We start from the raw sequence: 11067 nt of genomic DNA on the forward strand, positions 1-11067 counted from the left end.
TGGCAGTACATGATATTCAACATATTGATTGCCAATTTCTTATTGATTCTTTTAGTATCCAAATTCATTTAGAAATAGAGACTCGAGTATCGGATGCCAAAAATATGATGAAGCTCAGTCTGGTCATAGTCACTCTAGAGGATTGCAACATTTCAGCCCATCAACAAGAGTTAGAAGAGATCGGGGAGAAATACTTTACAACCAAACTCAAGATGGAGAAAATGTTCATTCCCAATTATGATTCAATGATAATCATCCTTGATGCTTATAGAACTTTCTAGGATAAGTCAATCATGTCTAAATTGATAAAGTTCATAGCTAGAAGACCAGTGATTGGATATGTATACATTCTTAGTAATTCTAGCTAAAGTTTTTTTTTTGGAAGTTTTCATTGTATAGGTTAATTTTAATGATGTTAATTAACCTCTCAAAAATTATGTATTTCTCAGTTAGTTTTTAACCACAACTACAGTCCCATGGGGAGCTGCTATTGATACCTTACGTTTAGGGAATCAATTACATGACATGCCCATTGGCTCTTGAAAAATTCTTCCTAAGTTTTCTGGTAATGGAAAAGTCACCACTGATCAACACATCAGCTCATTATTTTATAGCAAGTGGGATTCTTTCAATTCAACATTAAGATGTTTATGTTTGTCTCTTTGTTAAGATACTCATAGAAGATGCGGCTGAATGGTTTGGTCAGCTGCCAACTGAATCAGTGACTTCATGGGAAACCTTGATTCAAGCTTTCAAGAGATTTAAAACTACCAAAGATTAAAATTTTCTTCTCTCCCAATTAACTCAAATGAAGAAGGAAATTCATTAACCAATGAGAGAATTCATTGCTCATTTTGATTAGATAGTAAATCAAGTTCCTATCAACAAAAGACCCATTGAAGAAAATCAAATGACTTTCTTCATCAATGCTCAACCTTTTGATGTAAGTTTTCAAATACAAAGGGAAAAAGCTCCTAATCTAGAAGTCGTGCAAAATTTGGCTATCGAGGTGGAGGATGACTTGCTTAGTTCAAGAAAATGGAGTCATGATCGACAAAATGGAAAGGGTCAGCAAGCTCTTGTCACTATGACTAACCCTTTATATCAAAAATTGGCTAATGATGTGTTACAAATCAAGAACCTATTACCCCACAATCCTCCACCTTTGTATCAAGATATTTCAAGGAGTAATTATATGCCATATCAACAATGTAAACAATCTAAATGGCTACCCCAGCCAACACCAAGATTAGCTATCGAGTATCCCGCATCATCCAATAATCAAGTTGCTATGTTTGATTTTCACCTAATGATAGATCATGATGGTGCAAGTTGTCCTGAGATGGGCAGATTCATGCAAATACATTTGATAATAGAGAAAATAGAAGAATATGTGGCCCTGAAAGATTAGAAGAGAAGAGAAGTGGGGAAAAGAAGCAAAGCATAAAGCCTTTGATGAGATTGCTAAGAAAATTCTATCTCAGAAGCATACTCTAGAAGAGCCTTCGCAAGCAAAGGAAGTAGATAAAGTCAAATCTTCTTGCATTTTTGAAGACTCTTTTGATTTTATTGATCATTTTAAGAAGACTAAAGTACAAATTTCTCAGTTAGACTACCCGAAAGCCAATCCACATTAGTTAGAAAGGTTGATTCAATGCATTGGTAAAGGAAAAGGTTCACCTAAGATTACTATCAACCATGAGTTAGGAGTTTCTATAGAAGAGGAAAATAATCTAGAAGGGCTCATGATTGAGAAAGAATAATTTATTTCAGCTTCTTTGTCAAATAAACCTAATCCATTCTATGTTTCCCTCTATATAGCCGGATGTAATTTAAGTAATTGTATCACTGATTCTGGTGCATCTGATAATGTTATGCCTTCAAACATGGCCCATGCCCTAGGACTCTCTTAAACAAACCATAAAAAAAGGTTTCTTCTATGGAGGTGAAACAATTCCCTCTAGTTGGCTAGTCAAAAGATGCTCAAGTAGCCCTTGCAGCACATCATACAAAGAAGTCAAAATTGAATATCTTCCCAACTAGTTATGGGATGCTATTAAGCAGAATTTTTTACAAAGATCTCAGCGGTGAAATCAAGATGGACATGTCTCATGCCCTTATCTGATTCGAGATAAAAGGGTTAAACTCAATCTTGAACCTAAATCTAACTATACAATCTTGAAATTATATGATCCAAGGGCCAAAATATTGTATGTTGATAACGAACATGGAATATATATGATGACATCTATTGAAGAGGATGTAACTGAGCCCCTTATGCCCAATGTAACCAATGAATTATGGTCCATGTAATTTGATGAAAGTTCTTCTTCATCTAGTTCAGGTGTTAGGATAGTTTTGATATCATGAAAAGGAGAAAAGTTCTCAAAAGCTTATAAACTGGTTTTTGAAACCACTAATAATATCAAAAAATATGAAGCTCTTCTACTCGACCTTGAGTATGCAAGAGAAAAAGGGATCAAACAACTCAAGGTATTGGGAGATGTAGAATTAGTTGTTAACTAGGTGTGAAAGTAATATCAAACAAAGGATGCAAGACTGAAGGCATATAGAAATAGAGTGTGGGATGAGATTGAGCATTTTGATGCTTTTTCTTTATTTGTTATCCCTCATGAAAAAAATTCTGAAGTTGAGTGTCTCATAGTCTCTTCCTCTCTTCCTATTCCTCATCTTGAGTTCAACAAAGATATCTACATAGTAAAGATGATTCATAGACCTAGTGTGCTGAATAATGATCGACACCTGCAAGTCTTCGATGATGATGGGAAAATTATTACATTTCTTGAGGGACATCCTCCATTTTCAGATTTGAATTTTGAAGGATCATGAGGAGATAATCCTGAGATCATTCAATTGCAAGGTAATGTTATTCCAAGAGGGTTAGTCACCCTTGAAATTCTTTTAGATAAGGAAGATAAAAGGAAAGAGAAAGTTGAAGATACTAAATCTTCTAATTCTTTGGGTTATAAGAAGGTAAACTTTGGTTATAAAAAAATTCCAAAGATGGTCCTTATAGGGAAAGATTTGTCATCAGAAGAGAAAGTAGAGTTCACAAATCTGTTGAAATCGTACCAAGATGTTTTTGCTTGGGGTTATGAAGGTTTCAAAGAATTCATGAAAATAAAATTTAAACATTAGATTCCTTTGAAACCTAGTTCAACTCCCTTTTGGCAAACAAAAAGGCAATTCAATTCGAAGGTCATTGATGCTATATTTAATGAAGTTGATAAAATGTTTAAAGAAAAGATTATCTACCCTATTCACCATTCAACGTGGGTAGCCAATATCATCCTAGTTAGGAAGAAGAATGGTGAGGCAAGAATATGTGTCAAATTTTTTGATTTTGAATTAGGCATCACTTATTTATAATTATGGGCTCCCTATCATTAATCATATTTTGTAGATGGTATCTGGTTTTGAGCTCATGTCAATGTTAGATGGTTTCTCTAGTTATAATTAGATTACTGTTGCACCTGAAGATCATAAAACAACTTTTGCCACTCCATGGGGTACATTTTCCTACAATCGTATGCCTTTTGGTTTGATAAATGTTGGACCCACCTTTCAATGGGCAATGGATCATTCATTTGCAAATCTCAAGAATAAGATCATTGTCATGTACCTTGATGATCTTACAATATTTTTGAAACATAGAAGAGACCATGTGCATCATTTGGAATCTAGCTTGCATTGAAGTCAAACCCTTGACATCTTGCTAAATCCTAAGAAGTCTATATTTGGAGTGATAGAAGGAGAATTACTTGGACACATTATTTCCAAAGAGGGTATTCAGATAGACCCAAGAGAGTGAAAGTTATACAAAAATTATCACTACCCATGAGTAAACTAGGGGTAAGGTCTTTCTTTGGGTAGATAAACTTCATAAGGAGTTTTGTACTAGACTTCTTTGAAATTACGAAGTTGATTGTGGATATGATGAATGCGAATATAAATTTTAAATGGAAAAAAGAAGGTAGGGCTTCTTTTGAACAAATCAAGGCTGTGATTTCTAATGCCCCTACCCTTTCTTATCCAATTTTTTCTAAATTTTTTCATTTGTATTGCTATGCATCTAAGAACACCTTATTTGCTATACTCACTCAACCTAGCAAAGACAATGCTAAGGCCCCAGTACCATTCATGAGTGTCCCTCTTAAGAAGCATGAATTAAAGTATTCTCTGATTGAGAAGAATACATATGCTCTAGTCATAGTAGCGAAAAAATTTAGGTTTTACATCCTGAAAACTCACTCCAAGGTATTTGTTCCCAATTCGACAGTGAAGACTCTTCTAACATAGCAAGAGATCAGTGTGAACAAAAGAGCTTCTTCGATAGCTAAAGTACAAGAATATGATCTCGATATGAAACCTACAAAGCTTGTCAAAGGAAAAGGTTTTTCTAAAGCTATCGCAGAAGGATCTCCCAAGAATGAGGAAGAGACTGATGAAGAAATTCCATTAGTTCTATTCATTAGAAATGTCAATAATTTGTTTCCCAATATCACCTATTTTTTGGCATATGAGGAATGCCCAATTCATCTATCACCCAAAGAGAAGAGGACCCTAAAATTTAAATCTGTGAAGTACATTATCTCAGGTGACACTTTGTAAAAGAAGGGAATAGATGGTATGTTCTTGAGATGTGTAGATTCTAAGCAAAGGAAGGAGTTGCTTCAATTGTTTCATAATGAAACATGTAGAGTTCATTACTCAACATTGATCATAGCCTATAAAATTTTGAGAAACTATTTTTACTAGCCTAGGATGTTCAAAGATGCAAAAGAATGGGTCAAGAAGTTTGAATCATGTCAATATTTCAAAGGAAGAGTCCAATTAGCAGCACTACCCTTGAAACCAATAGTGATCGAAAAACCCTTTCGACAATGGGGTTTGGAGTTAATTGGTCCTATCCATCCTTCATTCACTATCGAACATACTCACATTTTAATGGCAAAAAGTTATTTTACCAAGTGTGTAGAGGCCATTCCAGTCAAGAAAATGACTTTAGAAGTGGTGTGCAGTTTCATCAAGGAAAATATTTTGGTTAGGTTTGGGGTTCCTAACTAGATTGTTACTGATAATGCTACAAAATTTTCCTCCTAGGAGATATCAACCTTCTACTATCAATATGGAATCATTCTCTCTCACTCCTTAGATTATTTCACACAAGGAAATGGTCAAGAAGAATCAAGCAATAAAAATATTATGTCCCTTGTGTGAAAATTGATAGATGTTAATCAGAGGTCTTGGCACAAACACTTTTATGATGCACTATGGGTAGATCATACCACAAAGAAGAGAGAAACAAGACTATCTCCCTTTGAAATCCTATATGGTACTGAACTAGTTTTCCCTCTTTCTTTGGAATTATCCATTTTGAACTTACAAGATGCTATTGAAAACTATGAATTCAAAGATGCTCTTGAAAAGCGAATATTATATTTGGCCAAACTGGAAGAGGAGAGAGATGTGGTTGTAGATAGAATACAACAACATCAATCCCACATAAAGAAGTTATTTGATAAAAAAGATAACAGAGGGTGTTCCAGGAAGGTGATTCATCCTACTTTAGGATAAGTGTAGAGAGCCAAAGGGTTTACATGTAAAATTTGACTCCTTATGGAGAGGTCCATCTCAAATCAAACAGGTATGAAGGAAAAATTCCTTTATTTTATCATACCTAAGTGGTACCTAGTTGCCCTTACCTTACAATGGTCAACACTTGAAGCATTATCATTAGTAAAAGGTGTAGTGTGGCACCTTTTTGTATATAAGTTGTCTTGTTTTTGCGGTGCTCCTATTAGTTTGTCTTGCGTTTGGTTTCTCCTTTTGTTGTCCCATTTTTGGTGTTTGTTCCCTCTTTTGCAAAGTGGTTCCTCAAGTGACTCTACAAACTAATGGTTAAAGCATCGTTCTAGTTGTTCTGGATTCGAGTTTCATCATTGTTAGTCCTTGCCCCCAAATAGAGCCAGCTATTACCTAGATATCAAAATTTCCTTAATTCCTACCTTTTTGATGCTATGGTTATTTTAAAAATATGCCTCATTTTAAGCATTAAAATAGTCATTTCCTCTTCGAGTTTTTGAGAAATTTTTCTCTTCAATATCTCTAGCTCGTTCCTAGCTCTATATAGCACTTCAAATTTTCAAAATCCAACTTCTAAGTCCAAAGTTGTTGTAGGTTAATGAAGGAACACCAAATACATATTTTCAATTGCATCATTAACCATTAACCTCTAAAAAAAGGTTAAGATCAATTGCCAAAATACATATTTCACTTCAAAATCTTAACCATTAACCTCTCTATCAAAAGGTTAAGACAAGTTTGTAAAATTAATCTTTTAAGAAGGTCAAGGTTTGGGGGTCAAAACATGTATTCCCAAACAAACCATTAACCATTAACCTTTTAAAAAGAGGTTAATATTCAAGTCCAAAATATATGTTTTTAAGATAGTTATTAACCTTTCAAATGATAAATGTGAAGGAAATAAAAGGTAGAAGCAATGAAAATTGTGTTTGGGTTTCCAAGAATTGAAGGGCATTCAAATATAGACGTAATAACTGGTAATTTAAGTGTGTAATTTATCTGACATAATAGTCTTAGCACCTAGAATAGAAAATCTAAAGTTTCAGAGAACATGTCATACACTCCCTAGCGTGATTGGACATTCCACACGAATAGAGGTGATAAATAATAACATTCCTTAGAAGGATGAAAGTTAGGGAGTTCGATACATTTTTGATTGGATTTATGCTTTTAAAATAAAGAGCAATATTAGTGATCAAATAAAGATTAAATATAGAGTGCTTCTAGTTTGAGAGCTTGCAAGGTTCCCATGTACATGATCATAGTGAAAAGGCAAAGCTTCATGGACGAAAACACAAGTGTTTGATCAAATGCTCTAGAAACATTGATTGCAAAAATTGCCTTCATCCACTTCTATGCAGGAGATAGCAGCATTGGTAATTAACAAATGCAAAACCTCTAAATTGTTTTACATAATGTCTTAGCTCTGCCATTTCCTTCAAATAGGGTTTAGCTAGATAGTTCAAGTTGTATGTGATAAAAGTTTTCAGATTTGAATGAAATATATGATCATCCAAGCACATTTTTCTTGAGTCTTGGATTGACATGAAGAGGTGAACAAGCTAGTAACAACTTTCAATACCGATTGGATAGCCCACATGGTCAAGGCCAAAGTATTCAAAATAGAGATGGATGCAGAAAATTATTTGTGTCCCTCTATATGTAACCACACATGATTAGAAGGTATATACATGTCAAAGCACGTGAGCTATTTGGAGAAACATGGATACTCTCGGTTGTAGTTTTCCCTACATCTCCCAATCCACAACACTCAATGCGAATACATCAAGAATGAACATTGATTCATTTAACAAAAACCTCTAGCAGACGTCATATCCATTGGACTAGATTTGATTGGTTTGATGGAATGAGCAGTTAGAATGTGATCAAACTATTCAAGCAAATGGCAGGCTTCCCTCAAATTGTGGTTTTGTGAATTAACTTGGCAATTAGATAAGTATCAAGATAGAGTTCTATATATATGTTTCTTCAATTGACGCATTAATTAAATACATGTATAGTTATTAAAAGTACTAAAACCAGATATTGGGAGCTAGCTCTAGCACTTTTACAAAGTAGAATATGGGAATTGATGGATGAGTTTCCAAATGGAGTAGATATTTGAGCATCTCTAAATAAGTTTTTTGAAGTCTCTAATTTGTGAAGTACATTGAGGAAATTGAAAACATGTAAATAAATCAATAGGAAGATCACCAGCCAAACCATGAAATACAAATATCAAAGGTTAGATTAGCTCCGATTTTAAAAAGTACACTTCTTGACATTGGTGATACCATTTAGGAAGTGTTTTCCTTCAATATTTTTGGTCATCTCTTGAGAGTAAGGACATGACCCCTTTAGCTAGAAAGATATTAGAAAGTGGCATGATTCGAGTAGGATAGAACCCCATCTTAGTGCAGTTCCTTGATCTAGTGTTGGAATGCACGAAGGCCTATCATACAAATACTAGGGAAGACATTTCATCAAATAATAAAGTGATTGTCCATCTAGATCCTATTTCTATTTCCATTTCCTTTTGATTACCTTCCAAAGTGCAATATGCCAAAATTAATTTAAGAAATGCCAAGGAGTACTAAATGATGAATCAAACTTAGTGTTTCAACATTGTTGCTAGGTCATGGCTCTTGCAACCAAGGAAAGGGAAATCTGAACTATCCAAGTCCATCCATAGATCATTGTTAAAGGAAGATGTAGTGAACATGGTAACTCTATTAAGTAGAATAATAGGACTTCGGGATTCACAAGTGTTTGAAGGTTGGATGTTCCTATTTGTTAACATGGTCTGTGAAGGGAAGCAGTGCATTGATTGAGCTAAAATTATTCGCGACTCACTACATAGGGAGCCCATAGAACTCCAAGAAAATGATTATTTCTACATGACTTTTTACCTTTTCTATGCTATTGCAAGCACCAAATGTTGGCTAGGGCTTAACCAGCAAGGTATATATGATGATATGGCTATTATTTACAACCATCTCCCTTAGATATAGTATAACAATAGCCTACATCATTTTTGAAGGGTGAATGATGCATTCACAATGTTGACTATAAGAGAAATTCAAGAAAACATGGGACTCAAAATTTCAATATCAGAAGCAAAAATGGAAGTACAAAAATATGGAAGTGTTTTCATATAGTTCTCGAAGTTCACTTATATCAGATTAGCTACCTATGATGGGTATCCCCTAATGTTACCTAGGTTTGTTGATGATAAATTGCTCTTGATTGAAATGTGAAAGTAGATTAGTCAAATCAATAAATTTTACAAGAATAGGAAAATAGATGAAATACCTTTCCCTATCGGCATTGGATATTATAGCTATGAGACTACATCAGATGCAAGGAACATGGAGAGATCCATTGCCACAATTAATTTGCATCCTTATACTCTGTGTTTTCCTTATGATAGCAAAGGCTATGCAGTTAATTAGTTAAAGCTAAACCCCAGCCTCGGTCACTTTTTGACTCTAGATGACTTTTGGGAGGATTGTGAAAATGATTTCAAAGTATGGAAGAAAGATTGGATGCGGCTTACTATAAGGCATGTGATAGACTTTAAGGTGGATATTAATGTGATAGGTTTAAATGATGATGAAGTTTCCTCAGTTGAGCCCTTCTACTATGAGAAAATTGAATTACTAGATCTTCCTCCTATTCATTGTTCAATTTAAGAGTTTAAAAGCTTAAAAGAAAGAACCACCTATGTCCTTAAAAGAATAAGAGATTGGGTTAGTAAAATCAGAGTAGAAAAAGTGACCAGTGAATTTCAAAGTAAAGAGAGAAGAGATAATCAAGGAGAATCTTATCGAATGGCATTAGAGGTAACTTCTAGTGAGAAAATACAACAAGTGCATATGAGTACTTTAGATCAAGATGAAGACCTAAATTAGCCAGCTAAGTTTATAGTCAAAAGAAGAAGGACAAAAATGAAAGGTAAATCTACTAGAGTGAATCAGAAAGGAAATGAGCCTAATGAGAAGAATCAAAAAACTCCTCAAACTATTGAACCACACATCCTAGTTACATCCTCTCATGATGTAGTAATTCCTCATTCGAGCCTCTCTCCTCCTAAGATATCATTAATAGACATCACACAATTGGATAAACAATTATCTAATTCAGAAGATTTAACTATGATTGCTGAAAATATAATAGGTGACATGCAAGTTTCACTTCTAGATACTACACATTCATGTTTCCAAACTAGTCTCCAAAAGAAGAAGAAAGTTGTTCAGATAATCCTACCTCCATTTGATGTAATCTCTAGTTTCCTTCAAAAGCCTCCTAAAGTGAAAAAGACTAAAGTGATTTCCAAGTTGGTTGTTGATAAAACTTCAGGCAATCTGTGCATAGAAATAGCCAAGCCCATAATTTAAAAGAATCTTGATGAAGCATCTGAGTCAAATTTCATTCTAGATAAGGTTGTTCTTGGTCCATCTACTGCAAAAAGAGACTTTTAGAATTTTGAAGTGATTGCTGCCCAAATGATACAAAGAATGAAGAAAGAGAAAAGATCAAAGGAGCAACTCAATGAGCAAGTCCAAAATGCTAGTGTCTTACATCAATTTGATTAGTGATTCCTCTAATGCGAAGGTAATAGTTATTTCACTAGCTTTAGCAGGCCCTAATGGTATTGTTGATCATGTTATTATTGAAATAGTAAACAAACATAAGTCATATAGTATGATGATCAAAGCTTGGATAAACAGAATGATAGAAGATGCTTCAAAACTCATAGCGTAATATTTTCATTAAATATAATAACATAATACAAATATATATATGTTATTAATATATATAATAATGTAATATTTTTATTAAATATAATAACTTAATATATATATGTATATATTAATATTAATGTTATTAATATATATGTATATTATTAATATATATGAGTCAAAATGGCTCATAGGTCACCCTATGACCCCCTTTGACCCATATTAACCATTGTAATATGTCCTTAGGGGTCTTAGGACCCCTAGGAACATATGTCGTCATTTTATGTTGTAATTAGAAACTTATATATATATTAAGTTATTATATTTATTAAAAATATTACATTATTATATATATGTGTGTGTGTGTGTGTGTATTACGTTATTATATTTAATTAAAATATTACTTTATTATATATATATTAATAAAATTCATATTAATATAATAATATATAATATATAATATATATATATATATATATATATATATATATATATATATATATATATTACTAAATTATATCTTATATCTTTACATTACGTTATTATATATATAATATATTAAAATACATCTTTACATAGTAATATAAGTGAAATAAATTATAAATCATAAGTTATAACGTTTAAACCTAATTTTCCCTCCAAAATGGGTTGGGGTTTGAAATTTCCCAACCGAAGCATATCAGATATCCGATTTGAAATCGAATATCCGATTTGAGAT

The sequence above is a fragment of the Cupressus sempervirens genome, chromosome 1 (assembly GCF_028749045.1).
Source record: "Cupressus sempervirens isolate cs-2001-9-10 chromosome 1, ASM2874904v1, whole genome shotgun sequence".
NCBI classification, from domain to species: Eukaryota; Viridiplantae; Streptophyta; class Pinopsida; order Cupressales; family Cupressaceae; genus Cupressus; species Cupressus sempervirens.